Below are 18,520 nucleotides of genomic sequence, written 5' to 3' on the forward strand. Positions count from 1 at the left end.
ATTTAGTCTCGAAATGGTTTATTTTTTTAGTCAAAAAATTTAGTCCCAAAAAGAAAATAATTCATCACTAATGTTTAATTTTCGTTACTAAAATTATTATAATGACATTTTTCATAACAAAAATATTTAGTTCTTAAAAAATAATTTTATCCATTAATTTTGATCTCTAAAATCTTAATTTTTTTATAATGATATGAGTGTAAATTTATTCATATACATATGAATAATACAGATCACTTCATTGATTCATTTTGTACTTTCGGTGAGAGCATTTTATTGGTTCAATCAATAAGAAAGTGTGTATTTGCTAGTTGTATATTATTATAGATGTATCTTATTTATTTGTATTGTATCTCTCTCAATCTCTATCTCCTTCTATGCTTATCTCTATCTTTTTTGTACCTATCTAGGTTTTCTTTCTGCCTATATATACAGGCTTCTCCTATTGTATTATTTATTCAATTCAATATAGAGTTTCTTCTTTCTCTTCTCTCACTACTTTCATAACATGGTATCAGAGCCTAGGATTCTCTCCTAGACTTTTTTTTCTCACATTTTTTTGGCAGTTTGCTTCTGTCCCTGGTTTGTTTCTGCTGGCTTCTGCATATCTAGTTCATCCGTCTTTTCACATTTGGACTATACCATCCTCTTCGTCTCTTCACGACGAAGCCAACGCCACCAGACTCGCTACCATAGGCACATCCACGAGCCTTCACGCGCTTCCAAACGAGTGGCGTATCGTTCACCCTCGTTCCCACTCTCACCACGCTCCGCACGCATCGTCTTAGCTGGCCTCCATCAACTTCAGCCCCTCGGCTTCCGCTTTAACAGATTCACTCTCGGGTCACCATCGACTTTCGCCTCAGCCGACTCCCTTCGGCTTCTGCCCCAGCCGATTCCCCATTGGCTTCCGCCCGGCTTCTCTTAGCCACGTGCTGCTTCCGCCCAGCTTGTCCAGCCATTTTTTTCCTTTCTCAGTTACTGACGTCAGCTCTCCGCAGCCGCTGACATCAGCCCTAATCAGCCACACACTAGCTACTGACATCATCCAGCCACAGGGCTAACATTAGCCCTACTTGTCCCTAAGGTTTTCCAGCCTTCTGAATCTGTTGGTGACCTCTGTTTTGGAACTTATGGATCGTACAGAGAACATCCAATCTATTTCTGTTATCCTTGATGAGTCCAATTATGTTAGTTGGGCTCAAGCTCTCTTTAGCTTCATTAAAGGGAAACGCCTTTGGCGGATTATTACTGGTACTCTTTCCAAACCCAACCAAAAGGAGGATGAGACGGACTCTACATTCGATGACCATCTTGACGAATGGAAAAGTAAGAATTATCAAATTATCACATGGTTCCAGGCTACCTCAGTTCCTTCCATCAACCTTCAATTTGGACGCTTTCAGGATGATGACTCCTTTGCCTCTCCTGTCAAAGCAATTTGGAATTTTTTGAAGGAACGTTATCAGACCACTGGCTATGCTCATCAATATCAACTGTTGCAGACTCTTCATCACATGCGCCAAGCACCCGGTCTGTCTCTCAATGACTTTCTATCCCACATGTCGTCCGTTTGGGACCAGCTCACTCTTTCTAAACCTCCATGGGCTTATTCTGATGATGCACAACTATTTATTACTTATCGGAATCATCAGCGACTATTACAGTTTCTTATGGCTCTTCATAGCACTTTTGAGCCCATGCGTGCTTCTTTACTTCATCGTTTGCCCTTGCCCACTTTAGAGCAAGCCATTACTGAGCTCCTATCAGAGGAGACTCATTTTGGGAGTCTCAGATCTCCCGACATGGATTCTGTTCTTGCTACTCCATCTTCTCAGAGTTCCTCATCTTCACAGCCACTCATATGCAATTATTGTCGCAACCGAGGCCTGCCAGCCAATCATTCTTTTGTTCACTACGAGGTTCGCGAATGCTTGACTTGTCATAAGACTGCTCCGGGCCATCTCCAAAGCAATTGTCCTCGAGCTCCCTCCACTACTTCATTTAAGAAAGGGGCTTCTCGTTCTGGGTCTCAGTCCAAATTTAACCACGGTTCTCACTCTGCTGCTGTTGCCTCTGAGGGTTTCTTTGCTCCTTCTTTCTCTATGGATGATGTTGAGTCCATTATCCACCAGGTGCTCAACAACTCGGGTACTCCTCCTTCTACTGCTCTTTCAGTAACCTCAGGTAACTCTTCATGGTATTTTGATTCCGCATGCTGTAATCACATGACTTCTGACTCCACTCTATTTTTTTCTTTGTCATTGTGGAGAAGTGGTTTGAAAATACTCCTCTGATCTTGGGGGACGCTCGTGATCCTCTGCTAGCCACCTAAAAATGAATAAACACCTCGGTCGGGGGTGCCGGAATTAGCACTCCGATGAGCAAGTCAGTCTTTACACTCAGGATTACTTATATTCTAAGTTAAGCTTAATAGTTTTCACATACCTTTTCCTGGATGATGTCCTTCTATTTATATCTTTTCTTTCTTGGGCCTTGGGATCGGGTCCACTTTCAATTCGCCATTCGGCTTCAACTGTAACAAACCGCTTTTCACTCGACTCTTTGCTCGACTGGCTATTGGGCCGAATGGGATAGGGTTCGAGCTTTTGAGATGACGCCGAGTGCTATAAATTTCGACCCAGAGTTCGACATATTCGGCCCTCACAATTGCCCCCCAAGCACTCCACTAATCGACAATTGGCTGGAGTGTTTGGTTTCGGACTCGAAAAGTCAGAGCCGAAATTCGGCGGCTGACCTCATTCTAACGCAAATGTCTGAGCACACGTTTCTCAGTTATCACTTCAACTTCCCGCCCTTCCGTACACTTTTATTTATTGTGATTTAAAATTTGAACGTCTTTTCAAATACATACACACTTTTAGACGCTCGTCGCTGGACTGCCTTCCGAATTACTTTTGCAACTTCCTTTTCTTTACTATCTTCCTCGTCTCTTGTAAGTTCTCTCCCTCTATGCCTTGAATCTTTTATCTTGCTTTGTTTTTGACTTAGCACAATCCTATAGACTGAAAGAAATGGAAAAACATTTAAAAGATCTCATTTCTTCGGATCGAATCTCTGGCTTTCGACGCCATTTCTCTATTCTTGATGACGTCCGTTTGTCGCTTGTGACAGACGGCACCCTCGATATGGAAAGGGCTGATGAAACCACGATTGTCTTCCCTCTCCTGTCAATCGTAGAGGGTGGAGTCCTTTTTTCCCTTCACCCATTCCTTAGGGTTGTGCTTTGCCATTGGGGCTTAATCCCTTCCTAACCCAATGCCAACTTTTTTAGAATCGTAATGGGGATTATCGCACTAAGCCGTTGCCTTAGGATTAACCTCGGCATTCCTGCTATTCGGCATTGTTATGCCTTGGCCAAGTCTTCCGGTCGGCACGGGCGTTACTTTCTTAGGGCCAAGGACACTGACCATCAACTAGTGACTATGCTTTCCAGCTCTGGGAAGCGAGTCGATGATGTTATGGTCGTTGTCCAAGGTAATTGGTAATTCAGCGAAGGCGAGGATCGCCTCAATCTTATCCCTAGACGGAGGGGCGAACCAGGTGGCCGTGTAGCTTCTTTTATTTGTTTTTTGTTATATTTATAAAGCTTCATTTTCGAGACCTCATGGTTTTGCTTGTGTAGGGAACGATTTGAAAAAAGCCCTGACTTCAACCGACGACGCCGTTCTTTTGGAAATCAAGGTTGTGCTCAGATATTTTGGCCGGCCGAGTCTTCAAAAATAGGGGAGGACGGCCCACGTTCTTCTCCGCTACGACCCGACTTATATGACCTTCTCGGCGGCAGAAAATATCCCAGTTCTGAAGGGTGAGGAGTTTCTTATCGCCCTTATCTTGACCGATTTCAAAAATTTGACGCAAGTCAGTTTCGAGGGGTCCGATTCGGAACGACCAAAAGTAGCTGAGGTTGCCGAGTCTGATCAGTCCGAAACTGAAGTCGACAAGGCTTTGAAGTTAGCCTTTGAGGAAGCCGGCCTCAACTCAGCCGACCCTCCGTCCACTTCGGGCGGAGAGGACCTTCCACTTGACGATATTTTTCACGGTCTAGAGGACCTTCCTGGTGCGTACCCCAAAGATATGGTTGGGTTAAGCCTCACACAACTTGCCAAGAAGGCGAACGCGAAAATGATGGCAGCACGGCGAAGGGTAGAGGCCATTTGAGCTGGAGTGCCTCCTGCTACCGAATCTCAGCCCCCTTTGCCTATTATTGAGGAGGGAACGGCAGAAAAATGAAGTGCCGAGGCCAAGTTGGTTGTGCAGGCCGATCAAGAGGCTGAACAAAGGGCAGAGAAGCGCCCTGCCAAGGTTTAGGCCGGCTCAGAAGATAATCGCACCGACAAACGACCTCGTTTAGAGGAATCGGATGTGATCGTGCCTTTCGTAATTCAACCGAAGATAAAAAAACACGCCGATCCCCTGTGATGCTTCGTTAATTAAAGATCCAGCGGTCGCTCTCAGCATGGCTACGTCCGTTTCACTGTCGGCTGACAAGGCAGCTTTCCGGGTGGAGCCGGATCTGGTTGCAATAGCATTGGCTGCGCAGTCGGCACTTTTGGTATATATCTTGACTTTGTCTATTCACTTTATGCAAATACTATTTTGGTCCTAACTTCCTATTTTGCAGACCGTCGAAAGGATAGTAGAGATGGGCCGTCGCCATCACGACGCCATCGAACAGCTCGACCGTCTTCAAACGGGAGTTGAGGGCCAAAGGAGCAGGGCCGAATTCGAGGCTTTAAGGGCGAAGATGGAAGGCGCATGGGCCGAGGCCGAAATGGAGAGGGCACGGAATACGGATGAACTGAGGTTATCCACCGAGAAGAGGGCGGACGCGAGCAAAGAGGCGCTGAAATTGGCCCAGGAGGCGGTCTCCAAGCTGGAGCCTGAGTTGGAGGAAGTAAAGAAGGCGAAGGAAGCAGCCGACTTAGAGACTTCTAAGGCATTCGAGGCCGAGAAAAGTGCTGCCTTCGCCGAATATGTAGACGAAGTCCCCAAATTTGAAAATTGGGGATTCAAACACGGCTGGCTCAAAGCTCTTGCTGCTGCTGATGTGACATTGGCTATGCCAATTCCATACGAGCAAGTGGATATTGAGCTGCAAGAGTCTGACTCTGAGGATTAATTTGGGCCACACCTTTTTTGTTGTTTTATTTTTTGAATGTATTTTTACAATTTTTTGTTTGGTAATGTTCATGTGTAAAATGGCTACAATTTGTGCCCAATTTCCTAATGAAAATTTCCTTTTTTGCCTTGCTCTTATCTGTGCTGAATTTTGTTATTGATGAATGATATTGCTTTTGCGTGCAAAATGGCTGCACTTTGTTTTTAATACCAAGTATTGATTGGCATTGGGTTTAAATATTTGGCCGATCATATTAATAAATCTGCCCTTGCCCCAGCCAATGCACGAGCTTTATAAGCCGAATAGAACTAGTTCGTGGAATGACTGCGGCATAGATCGATTGGTATTGGGCTTAAATACTTGGTCGATCAGATTAATAAATCTTCCCTTGCCCCAGTCAGTGCACGAGCTTCATTAGCCGAATAGGTCTAGTTCGTGGAATGGCTGCGGCATCCGTTGATCGGCGTTTGGCTTAAATATTTGGCCGATAAGATTAGTAAATCTGTCCTTGCCCAAGCTAGTGCACGAGCTTCATTAGCCGAATAGGCCTAGTTCGTGGAATGGCTGCGACATATATCGATCGGCATGTGGCTTCTGGCATTTGGCATTAATGATGTTGCCTCGGGGGCGCTGCATACATACGAATAAATGGGGTGAGTTCACGCCAGTGACTCCACTTATTTTTATTCAGACTCGATTTAAACTAGCTTGGGGTAAGTGCGAATGTCAAATAGAGTTTTGTTCAACAGCAGAGAAGAAGCGCGAACTTTGGCTGAGCTTGATATTGCAATGAATCGCAGCAGCGAACCCACCCGCGCGGGAGGTAGGGCGTCCAAAGAACGGAAAAAACGTCAGCCTCCAAGTCGTCGAAGCAGATCACCCTAAAAGGAGAAACAACAACGGGGAAGTTCTCCGCGACCGCAACCAAGAAATGAGGCCGACGTGGCGCTGCGACCATTGAGTTTTGCAGTTTTCATGGGGAATAAACCGATGATGGAGGCGGACTACATTATCAAGGACCCGGGTGTGGCGGTCGAGTTTGCTTGACAGATTTTTCCATCGGAGGTCCAACAGTCGATGGTTGGTCAACAAGATTTCGATGTATTTCGAGTGGGCATCCACGGGGCGGTGAAAGGGCTATATACCGCATATGAAGTCGGCATGCGCCTGCGCGCCGCGTGACGTGAAATAGAGAAGAAGGAGGAAAGAATCCGCAGTTTGGAGGCTCGCGCGGAGAAGGCCGAGTGTGAGCTCAGGGAGCTTAGGAAGGCTCAAACCATTGAGCCGCGTGCGGTGGGTCAATCCAACCTGATCGTGGAGGAGAGGGTTGAGTCACGCCATCGCCGACCGAGACACGTCAAGCATGTTCGCCGTGGAGAATGCGAGGACCATGGGTTACGAACAAGGCTTCCATGTGGGCCGGAAGGTTGGCATCGACAAAACCAAAGAGAAACTTGCGGAGGAGGTCTGCCGATGCGAGAACCGGGGATTTAGGCACGGTTGGATCGAGGCACTTTCAGCCGCGAAGACTCTTCGTGCAAAGGGTGTTGATTCGGCGTTGCCGCTGTACCAACGTGATCATTTTCCCTTTTCAACCTTTGAAGTCGAAAAGAGTGACGATGAGGGAGACGCCGCATAAAAATATTCATTGTAATGCTCAAACGCAGATTGCATCTAAAATTATGTAATTATTAGTTGATCGAATAAACAGATTTTATTTTCAAAGTGTTTTGTTGTAATTTTCATTCGGCGCACACGTGTTTGCATGTTTTATTGTATAAATGTTTGAATAAACGTATTTTAGATGGTTGAATAGACATTGATCGGCCTGAGTTAATCATAACCAAGCATTTCATCCCAAATGTTTATATGCTTTGATATGTAAACGGTTTTTGCCAGCTCGCCATAACACAGCATTCTTCATTAAATATCGAATATGTTACGCATGGCCTGAACATCCACGAAGGGCACTTCGTGTTCGGAGGATTAATCGGCCCAAAGACGTCATGCGCCGATGGGGCTCCGTATCCGGAGACTATTTGGCCAATTGTGATATCCACGAAAGGCGCTCCGAATTTGGAGGCTTCATCAGCCCAAAGACGTCATGTGCTGATGGGCTCTGAATCTGGAGACTATTTGGCCAATCGTGATATCCACGAAGGGCACTCCGAATCCGGAGGCTTCATCGGCCCAAAGACATCATGCGCCGATAGGGCTCAGAATCTGGAGACTATTTGGCCAATCGTGATATCCACGAAGGGTGCGCCGAGTTCGGAGGATTAATCGGCCCAAAGACGTCATGCGCCGATGGGGCTCTGTATCCGGAGACTTTATTTGGCCAATCGTGATATCCGCGAAAGGAGCTCCGAATCTAGAGGCTTTATCGGCCCAAAGACGTCATGCGCCGATGGGGCTCTGAATCTGGAGACTATTTGGCCAATCGTGATATCCACGAAGGGCGCTCCGAATCCGGAGGCTTAATCGGCCCAAAGACGTCATGCGTCGATGGGGCTCCGAATCCGGAGACTTTATTTGGCCAATCGTAATATCCACGAAGGGCGCTCCGAATCCAGAGGCTTAATCGGCCCAAAGACGTCATGTGCCGATGGGGCTCCGAATCCGGAGACTATTTGGCCAATCGTGATATCCACGAAGGGCGCTCCGAATCCGGAGGCTTAATCAGCCCAAAGACGTCATGCGCCGATGGGGCTCTGAATCCGGAGACTTTATTTGGCCAATTGTGATATCCATGAAGGGCGCTCTGAATCCGGAGGCTTAATCGGCCCAAAGACGTCATGCGCCGATGGGGCTCCGAATCTGGAGATTATTTGGCCAATCGTGATATCCACGAAGGGCGCTCCAAATCCGGAGGCTTTTATCAGAACACCTTTGAACTGGATTTTGTAATGAGTAAATAGGGATCTTTGCATTATAGAAAATGAGATGTACATGGCGAACCGTTCAGAACAAGCATCATGTCCCACAAGTCGTGTCAATGATAAAATTTGCGTAAATGCGTGGAATTCCAAGGCCGTGGCAGACTCCTTCCTGACATGTCTTTGAGCCGATATGCCTCTGCTCCTGCGATTGAATCAATCTGATAGGGGCCGTCCCAGTTAGGACCCAATTTTCTATTCGCCGGTTTCTTGGCAGCTAGAAGTACCTTCTTCAGGACCAACTCTCCTGGTGTGTAGCGGCGCAGCTGAACACGTTGATTATACGACTTAGCAAGCTGCTGTTGATACCGCGCCATGGATGCGAGGGCACGGTCTCTTCGTTCTTCAATCAGAATCAAATCCAAGGCCAGCATCATGTCGTTTTGGCCCATATCAAAAATTGTTGATTTCAAGGTTGGGAGGTCGATCTCCAGGGATATGATTGCCTGGGTTCCAAAGCATAGGGCAAACGGTGTTTCCTCGGTAGATCGCCTCGGCGTAGTTCGATGAGCCCACAAGACACTCGACAATTCTTTGACCCATTTGCCTTTAGCTTTCTCCAGCCTCTTCTTGATGCCGTCCAAGATGGATTTGTTAGAGGCTTCAGCCTGACCTGTGCTTTGTGGATAGGCCGACGTGGAAAAATAAGGCCAGATACCGTACTTGCTGCACAACTTTCGGTAGACGCCACAATGAAACTGGGTGCCGTTGTTTGAGATAAGTGCTCTCGGAATGCCGAATCGTGTGATGATATTTCTCCAAATGAAGCGCTTCACGTCGGTATCTCGGATGTACGTTAGTGCCTCTGCTTCTACCCATTTTGTAAAATAATCTGTCGCGAGAATAAAAAATCGCTTGTTACCCGGGGCACAAGGCAGTGGTCCGACGATGTCAAGTCCCCATTGGGCGAACGGCCAGGGACTGGTTATGGAGCTTAGCTCTTCAACAGGCAAGTGGGTCAAAGGAGAGAACTTCTGGCACTGTTCACACTTTTTCACGTAACATTCGGCATCTGCCCTCATTGTCGGCCAGTAATACCCCTGTGTCACGGCTCGATGAGCCAAGGACCACCTGCCAGAATGGGCGCCACAACTGCTCTCATGTATTTCAGTCAGAAGCTCCTCGACTTTGTCCGGGTGCACACATTCCAAATATGGACCAGAGAGGGATTTTTTATAAAGTCTTCCTTGCAGATCCAAGTAATATCACAGGGCTTTGTTTCGCAGCTTGTGCGCTTTTTTCTTGTCCTCTAGGAGCTGTTCGGAAGACAGGAATGCAGCAATGGGATCCATCCAACTCGGTCTAGATTCTATAACATTGACCTGGACTTCCTTCAAAGGGCTAATGCTCAGCTCCGGGATGAAACCTACTTCGATGGTCCATTTAATCTCTGAGTTAATGGCGGAGGCTAGGCAAGCAAGGGCATCTGCATGTGTATTCTGATCATGTATTATCTGGTTCAATTCATGATGGTCAAATTTGCTAGCAAGGAGTTAGCCGTTTTCATGTAAGCCGCCATACGGTTGTTTCTTGCCGCGTACTCCCCCTTTAGCTGATTGATCACCAGTTTGAATCGCAAAATACAAGTCAACGCCGAGCACCCAGAAGATGTGCATTCCGCAAACTAGCTGGAAGGGCTTTGTATTCGGCTTCGTTATTTGACGCTTCGAAGCCGAGCTTGACAGCCTGCTCAATTATTGCGCCGTCGGGAGCCATGATTACAACTCGAGCTCCACTGCCCCACTGATTGGATGATCCATCACAATACAATTGCCAAATGTCCCCAACATAAATTCTCCAGTTCGGCTTCGGTCGAATTTCATTGGACTTGAAATCGGCAAGACCCCCAGTGAATTCGACAACAAAGTTGGCAAGCACCTATCCCTTGATTGAGGTTCTAGGTAGAAAATGAATGTCGTACTGGCCGAGTTCAAGAGCCCACTTTGAAACACGTCCTGACGTTTCTGCACTTCGTAGTACTGATAGGAGGGGATAATCTGTTAGCATCCCAATGCTATGTCCCTAGAAGTAATGCATCAGTTTTTTTGCCGCCATGACTAGGGCTAGGATGAGTTTTTCCAGCGGCAGGTAGCGTGTTTCGGCGTCAACCATTGCCTTGCTCACATAGTACACTAGCCGCTGCTCCCCCAATTTTTCCTTTATCAGTACAACGTTGACGGCCCTGTCGGAAACTGTCAAATACAAAATGAGCGGGTCACCAGCAGCGGGTGTTGTCAAGAGTGGTACTGAGCGGAGGTAGGCCTTGAGGCCGTTGAAAGTGTTCTCGCATTCCGCGGACCATTCAAAAGCCTTGCCCTGTCGTAGTGTATGAAAGAATTGTCGGCAGCGATCTGTGGACTGACTGATGAACTTGTTTAGTGCGGCGGCCATCCCCATTAACTTCTGAACTTCCTCGACCAATCGAGGGGAGTCGAGTTCTAGGATTGCTGTGATTTGCCTTGGGTTGGCTTCGATTCCTCGGTGGTTGACAATGTACTCCAAGAATTTGCCAGAGCTGATCCCAAACGCACATTTAGAAGCGTTTAGCTTCATTCTATATTTGCGTAGAATGCCGAATGTCTCTTCCAGATCGGCTATATGATTCTGCTCTTCCTTGGACTTGACCACCATATCGTCAATGTACACTTCCATAGTGTGGCCGAGTTGCTCTTTGAACATGGCAGTGACCAGTCTTTGGTGGGTTACCCCTACATTCTTCAGCCCAAAAGGCATAACCTTGTAGCAGTAGATTCCTCTTGGGGTAAGGAATGCAATTTTGTCCTGGTCCTCTAGATGCATGGCGATTTGATGGTAGCCTCTGTAAGCATCGAGGAAGCTCATACGTTGATGGTGTGCCGTCGCGTCTATAAGTTGGTCAATTCTGGGTAGGGGAAAGCAATCTTTGGGGCAGGCTTTGCTTAGGTCCGTGAAATCGACGGACACTTGCCAAGTCCCATTTTTCTTCTTCACCACCACTGTATTAGAGAGCCATATAGGGTAGGTTACTTCCCTGATTGCCCCGGCGTTAAGTAGTCTGTCAACCTCTTCAACAACGGCGGCATTGTGCTCTGCGGCTGATCGTCGGCTTTTCTGGATGATCGGCTTGCTTTTATCATCAACATTCAAACGGTGCTGTAAAACTGACGGATCTATACCAGGCATCTCATATGGAGTCCACGCAAAGACATCGGGGTTGCTCAGTAGGAAAGAAATTAGCTGCTGTCAGTCGGCTTGATTCAGGGATGCGTCGACCATGAAGAACTTGTCTGGGCTTCCATTGATTTCAACTCGGTCTAAGCCTTTCGTGGCCTTTTCATTTGGGAGCCGCCCAACATCGTCGAGGCTCTCTCGATCTGACACCTCAATGGAATTCACCTGTAGCTCCTTTGGCATTTTTTCGGCAAGGAGGTAACATGCTTGTGCCGATTTTTGGCAGCCACAGATTTGCTCAATGCCGCGTTCTGTCGAGAAGTGTAGTAGCTGATGATAGGTGCTTGGCACGGCCTGCATAGTATGCAACCAAGATCGCGCCATGATAAGATTATACGGTGACGGCAGCTTGACGACCAAGAACTCCACGGCCACTGTTCGGGAGCCCGCTCGATAGGGTAGTGTAATTTTCCCCAACGGGTATTCTGGATTGGCGTTGAAGCCGAATAGAGGGTAAGGAGCCAGGGAAAGGTCCGATTCGGAGAAGCCGAGTTTGATGAATGTCTTGTAATACATGACTTCCGATGTGCTCCCTCGGTCAATAAGTACGCGCTCAACGGTGAACCGGTTTACGCGTAACTCAATTACCAAGGGATCAGTGTGGAGCAATGTCACTCCGGCCAAATCTGAATCATCAAAAGTAATGCTCGCAGCTTCATGGGGCCGTTTAGCCGGAGTGAGTTGATTTTGAGGGTTGGGATTCGACTGAATGGTATGCATTGTAGATGAAATTGGCAGGCTGTACATCATGTGGATCACGCCGAGTGGAGGGGAATCCTGTCTTAAGGCTATTGCTTTGGGTTGAGCTGCCTTTTCGGACGTACTGCTGTAGCCGACCATCCTGTACCAATTTTTCCAGGTGATCCTTCAAGGCATAACAACTCTCAGTATCATGGCCATGATCTTTGTGATACTCGCACCGCCTATCCCGTCTTCGTGTGTCGGGAGGTCCCACCATTTTTTACGGCCATTTGAAGAACGGAAGATGTTGGATTTTGGACATGACCGTGCTGATTGGCTCTGACAACTCAGTATATTTCTTGTTAGCGCGCCTGCTATCGACTTACAGGTGTTCACTTGCTCGGTGGGAGCATTGGTCGCTTGATCGGCGAGAATCTCGTCTCTTATCTCGTTTTACCCGATGCCGTGGTTTAGGGCTCTGAGGTGCTACAGAGTTTAACGGCTGAGCAATTTCAGCAGGAGCCATCTTATTGGGCAAATTTCTGGCTTTAACCCGCAAGGCATCATCTTCTACCTTTCAGTATTCTTCAACTTTCTTCATCAACGACCAAACTGTTTTGGGGGGCCGTTTGGTCAATGAGCTGCGGAGGGCACTGTCGGGATGTATCCCCATCTTGAAGGCGGTGATGGCCATGGAGTCATTGCAAGCATCGTCTGCCAGATTAAAAAATTTCCAGTACCGCGCCGAATACGCGCAAAGGGTTTCCCCTGGTTGAATCTGCATTGCCCAGAGGGAATCGGCTTGCTTTGGCTGGACCTCATTGGTGATAAACCTCGCCCTGAAGGATTTTTGGAGTTGGTGGAAGCTTTTAATCGAGGCTGGCTCCAGTTTATAATACCACCTGATAGCTAGTGGTCCAAAACTGCTCGGAAATATTCTGCACATGAAAGCCTCATCGTCTGCATGCAGCGTCATGGCTTGCTTATAATGGCGGATGTGATCGGTGGAGTCTTATTTACTGTCGTACAAGGTGAATGACGGTGCTTTGAATTTCTTGGGAAGCACTGCCTTTGCAATTCGTCGTATAAAGGGATCGTGTTGGTCTTCTTCATCTGAACTGTTTCTTCTTCGCTTGTGCCTTATACGCGGACTTTCTTCAGAAGAACTGGTAGTTTCAGGTCGCCCCCTTCTTCTTGGGCTCCGGGGATAATGAGTCGGAGTCACTTTCAGTGTAGTCTTGTCGAGCTCGGGGTCATCGACCACCTACCCTTGGAGGTCGCTCGGGATCTAGGCGTACAGCTTGTTTGGACTTCGCCACCTCCAAGGCCAGATCTTGACGGAGACGTTCGTTCTCAGCGATCATGTTCTCCAACCTCTGTTCATTTTGCTTTGCCTGTTCCATGATCGCCTGCATTGTCTCATGCTCTGAAGTCGAGGGTGAGGCGAAGTTCAAAGCGCGTCTTACGGCGATGGTCTCCGGTCCAAGCATGGTTGTTGGAGTGAGGTCGTCTCTCTGCGTGGTTTTGTCGGTGACTATTGGAGGGTCTTCTGTTACGCCCGCCATGGATGTATTTGAGTATTCCCACAGACGGCGCTAATTGTGGAGAAGTGGTTTGGAAATACTCCTCTGATCTTGGGGGACGCTCGTGATCCTCTGCTAGTCACCTGAGAAGGAATAAACACTCTGGTCGGGGGTGCTGGAATTAGCACTCCGACGAGCAAGTCAGTCTCTACACTCAGGATTACTTGTATTCTAAGTTAAGCTTAATAGTTCTCACATACCTCTTCCTGGCTGATGTCCTTCTATTTATATCTTTTCTTTCTTGGGCCTCGGGATCGGTCCACTTTTAATTCGCTATTCGGCTTCAACTGTAACAAACCGCTTTTCAGTCGGCCCCTTGCTCGATCGGCTATTGAGCCGAATAGGATAGGGTTCAAGCGTCTGAGATGACACCGAGTGCTATAAATTTCAACCCAGAGTTCGACATATTCGGCATCTCAGCGACTCCCAATATTCGGCCCTCATAGTCATCATCCTCTTCTGCTCCCACTATACATATTGCTGATGGTTCTCATATGCCTGTTAGTCATATTGGCCAAATCTCTACTTCTACTGTGTCTCTTTCTGATGCTTACCATATTCCTTCTCTTAAAATGAACCTTATCTCTATTGGTCAGTTATGTGAACTTGGTCTACCTATTACCTTTTCTGCTAATGGTTGTTTGGTACAGGACCCTCAGATGAGACAGATCCTTGGGATAGGCCGTAAGCATGGACGTCTGTTCGAGCTTATCCATCTTCGTAGTCCACACAAATCATCTCCTGTTGCTGCAACTACTATGTCTCCTTTTCATCTTTGGCATTGTCGCTTAGGACATGTCTCTCTTAGTCGTTTAAAAAATTTAGTTTATAGTGGTCAGTTAGGTCGTGTCTGTCTTGACGACGTCGATTGTTTATCTTGTCAAATTGCTAAACAACCTGCATTACCTTTTAATATTTCTACTGCTCCTTTTGATCTTGTGCATTCAGATATTTGGGGACCTTCCTCCATACCTATCATGGGGGGGTCTAGATATTTTGTGATTTTTGTTAATGATTTTTCTCGCTATACTTGGCTTTTTCATCTCAAAAATCGCTCTGAACTTAAACAGATTTACTATGATTTCTCTGCTGTGGTCCACACTCAGTTTTCTTGTACTATTAAGCTTTTTCGTTTTGATAATGCTAAGGAGTACTTGGATTTTGATTTTCTTTCTTTTCTTCGGGCTCATGGTACTCTTTCTCATCGATCTTGTGTAGGCACTTCCCAACAAAATGGACGAGCCGAAAGAAAGCACCGTCATATTCTAGACACTACTCGGGCTTTTCTCCTTTCTTCTTCTTGTCTTGAAAAATTTTGGGGGGAAGCTGCCCTCACTGCCATTCATACCATCAATCGAGTCCCTACCCTTGTAATAGCTAACACAACTCCTTACAAGCGTTTGTATGGTTCTCCTTCTGATTATACCACTCTTAAAGTTTTTGGTTCTGCTTGTTTTGTTCTACTTCTGCCTCATGAACACACTAAACTAGAACCTCGCTCTCGTCTTTGTTGTTTTCTGGGGTATGGTATCGAACATAAAGGGTATCGTTGTTGGGATCCTATCTCGAAGCGTCTTCGTATTTATCATCATGTGGTTTTCTGGGAACACAAAATGTTCTCCACTCTTTCCAAGTTTCACCTACCACAGTCCACCCACTCATTGGTCTTCACTGATATTTCTATAGATTTGTTTTCTGATGACTTTGATGCAGATTCTGGCCCCATGCTTCCACAGCCGCCTACGCCTATCGTCCATCTTGCGGATCTTGTGTCAGCTGATGGTCCTACGCCTTCTCCGGCTCCGGTGGAGGTTCCTCCGGACCCTATTTCCATTGAGGTTCCTCCTCCACTTGAGCGTCATTCTACTCGGGTAAGGCAACCTTTTGTTCTTTTCCGTGATTATATTGTTGGTTCCACTGCTTTTTGCTCTTATGAACCTACTTCTTATCAAGAAGCTTCTTCTAACCCTCTTTGGCAAAAAGCTATGACTGATGCATTGCAGGCTTTCGATCAAACTCATATTTGGGATGTGGTTGATCTTCCTCCTGGCAAGCGTACTGTTAGTTGCAAATGGATTTACAAGATCAAAACTCATTCTGATGGTTCCATTGAGCGTTATAAAGCTCGCCTTGTCACCCAAGGATTTAGTCAAGAATATGGGATTGACTATGAGGAAACATTTGCTCCTGTTGCCTGTCTGACTTCAGTTCGCTGCTTACTTGCCGTTGCTACTGCTCGCCACTGGCACCTTTCTCAGATGGATGTCAAGAATGCATTTCTCAATGGTGACCTCACTGAGAAAGTTTATATGCAACCTCCTTCCGGTTCTTCTGTTCCCTCAAACAAGGTTTGCAAACTCTGCCGTGCTTTATATGGTTTGAAACAAGCTCCATGTGCCTGGTTTGCCAAGTTCGGCTCTACCATTTGTGACTTTGGTTTTTCTTCCAGTGCCCATGATTCTGCCTTGTTTATCCGTAAGACGGAGCGCGGTACTATTCTCATTCTCCTCTATGTGGATGATATGATTATCACTGGAGATGACACAGTGGGTAGTTCTAGTCTCAAATAGTTTCTCCATCGCCAGTTTGAGATGAAAGATTTGGGTGCACTTAGCTACTTCCTTGGCTTGGAAATTTCTCAAGATTCCTCTGGTTATTTTCTTACTTAGGCCAAGTATACTTCTGATCTTTTGGCTCGTGCTAGCCTTTTCGATTGCAAGATTGTCACTACTCCAGCTGATCCTCAGACTCGTCTCACACCTCTTGACGGCCCCCTATTGTCAGATGCAACTTTATATCGTCAGTTAGTTAGTAGTATTGTCTATCTCACAGTTACTCATCCAGATATTGCTTATGCTGTTCACATTATTAGTCAATTTATGACTGCTCCTCGCTCTCCGCACTTTGCTGCTCTGGTTCGCATTTTGCGCTATTGCAAAGGAACTTTGTTTCATGCTCTTCACTATTCCCCTCACTCTTCTTTACAGCTGCATGCCTTTTCTGATGCCGATTGGGCAGGGGATCCTACCGATCGTCGTTCCACTACTGGGTTCTGCTTCTTCTTGGGCACCTCTCTCATTTCCTGGCGTAACAAGAAGCAAACCCTTGTTGCTCGTTCTAGTACCGAGGCTGAGTATCGTGCTCTTGCAAACACTACTCAGGAGCTTGTGTGGCTTCGTTGGCTTCTTTCTGACATGGGTGTTTCTCATTCAGCTGCCACTAATCTTTATTGTGACAATCAAAGTGCTGTTTAGATTGCCCATAACGATGTCTTCCATGATCGCACCAAGCATATTGAGATCGATTGCCACTTCATACAACAGCATGTTATTAGTGGCCATGTCCGTCTTCTCTTTGTTACCTTTGCTGATCAGACCGTCGACCTCTTCACCAAAGCTCATCTTCCAGGCCGCTTTTCTGATCTCCTCTCCAAGCTCAAATTGATATCTGACTTACCACTTTGAGCTTGAGGGGGGGTGTTAGCTGTATATTATTATAGATGTATCTTATCTATTTGTATTGTATCTCTCTCAATCTCTATCTCCTTCTACGCTTATCTCTATCTTTTTTGTACCTATCTAGGTTTCTTTCTGCCTATATATATAGCCTTCTCCTATTGTATTATTCATTCAATTCAATATAGAGTTTCTTCTTTCTCTTTGTTCACTACTTTCATAACAACTTTGTTAACAAATTTTTTCTCCGCATGACATAGACGGAGCTATAACTTGACTAGGCCTGAGGTGGCGGAACCCTATATACATGGTATGTGATAAAACTTCAATTTGTTTAGTGTATAGTGCCCGTAATGCTGGAGGATAAATTAGTAATATTGACCAATGATATTGAGGTTGAACTAGTAATCTTAGTCTTAAACCAAAAGAATTTTGTTGCTTTTGTTTTTGTTGTGGACAAAGACTTCTCTCGTATTCTTTCTGACCAACAAACCATTTGGTGAGCCCCTAAAGGCTCCTTCACATTCAATGCTATTCTCTCAGTTCTCTTTCAACAAAGGAAGGGCACATTATACTGTAGAGGATATTCTTTTTTAAAATTCGGGTAAATTACGCAATACTGTCCTTATGTTTGGCCATTTATCACTTTAAGTCTTAATTTTTTTTTTTTTTCACTTTGACCTTTTATATTTTAAGTTTCTTTTGCTTAACTCTTAATATTAATTTCTGTTAAAAATTAAATAGAAAATAACACATTAAAAGTCACATGGCATAAAAATATTTTACTATCTATAACTCACACATTTGATATAAACTTAAACTCTAATATAATAATATATATTTTTATGTTATGTAATAGTTATTGTGCATTTTTTGCCTAATTTTGAACAAAAGTTAGTTTTAGAAATAAAATAGAAAAAAAATTTAAAACATAAAGGACTAAAGTAAAAAAAATAAACTTTAAAAAACCAAAATGAAAAAGTAACCAAATATAAAAGGTGCAAAGCATAATTTACCCTTAAAAACTCTGATATTCTCTTTATTAGAATTTGATAATACCTCATCGTAATAGTTATTTTAACTCATTTTTAAATAATTTATTTAGACACTTATTATGAGTCACTTATTGTTTTTGGTTTGGGATATGGGTTGACTTTTTGGATTTTTAATTTTTTGGCTATTTTAGGTTGGGGCTAAAAAGTTTCGTTTGGGATAGATTTTTTGACTTTTTTGACTTTTGTGAGAAAAAAATAAAATAATTATGATTTAGATTTGATATTTTGTCTTATTAGACTAAAAAATTTATTTTGTCTCTTTATGTTTATTTTAATAAAAAAACTTCGTTTAACTTAGGTCAAACGAGGGCTTAATGCTACAAAGTATGGCACAGAATTAATAATTGATGAATTTCTCTATCAAAAAACATCAAGACCCACTTTGATGGCGAACTATCTTTGTATTTAAGAAAACTATTTCTTTTGTTTTGTTTATTAGTACCTTTGTTTACAATTA

General features: G+C 45.1%; 1 protein-coding gene across 4 annotated transcripts in view; it reads left to right on the forward strand.

The window, feature by feature from the left end:
- The window catches only part of LOC114299100 (uncharacterized), a 52,935-nt gene that overhangs the window by 32,099 nt on the left and 2,316 nt on the right, over positions 1 to 18,520 (forward strand). Inside the window, exon 4 of one of the 4 annotated variants that reach the window (XR_014330105.1) lies at positions 14,204 to 17,318. The exons of the other annotated variants lie outside the window; for them this stretch is intronic. The gene's annotated coding sequence lies outside the window, so the exon portion shown is untranslated. The remainder of the gene's footprint in view (positions 1 to 14,203; positions 17,319 to 18,520) is intronic. 4 annotated transcript variants of the gene reach the window in all.

Source organism: Camellia sinensis, chromosome 5 (assembly GCF_055761805.1).
Source record: "Camellia sinensis isolate YWXY chromosome 5, ASM5576180v1, whole genome shotgun sequence".
Taxonomy (NCBI): domain Eukaryota; kingdom Viridiplantae; phylum Streptophyta; class Magnoliopsida; order Ericales; family Theaceae; genus Camellia; species Camellia sinensis.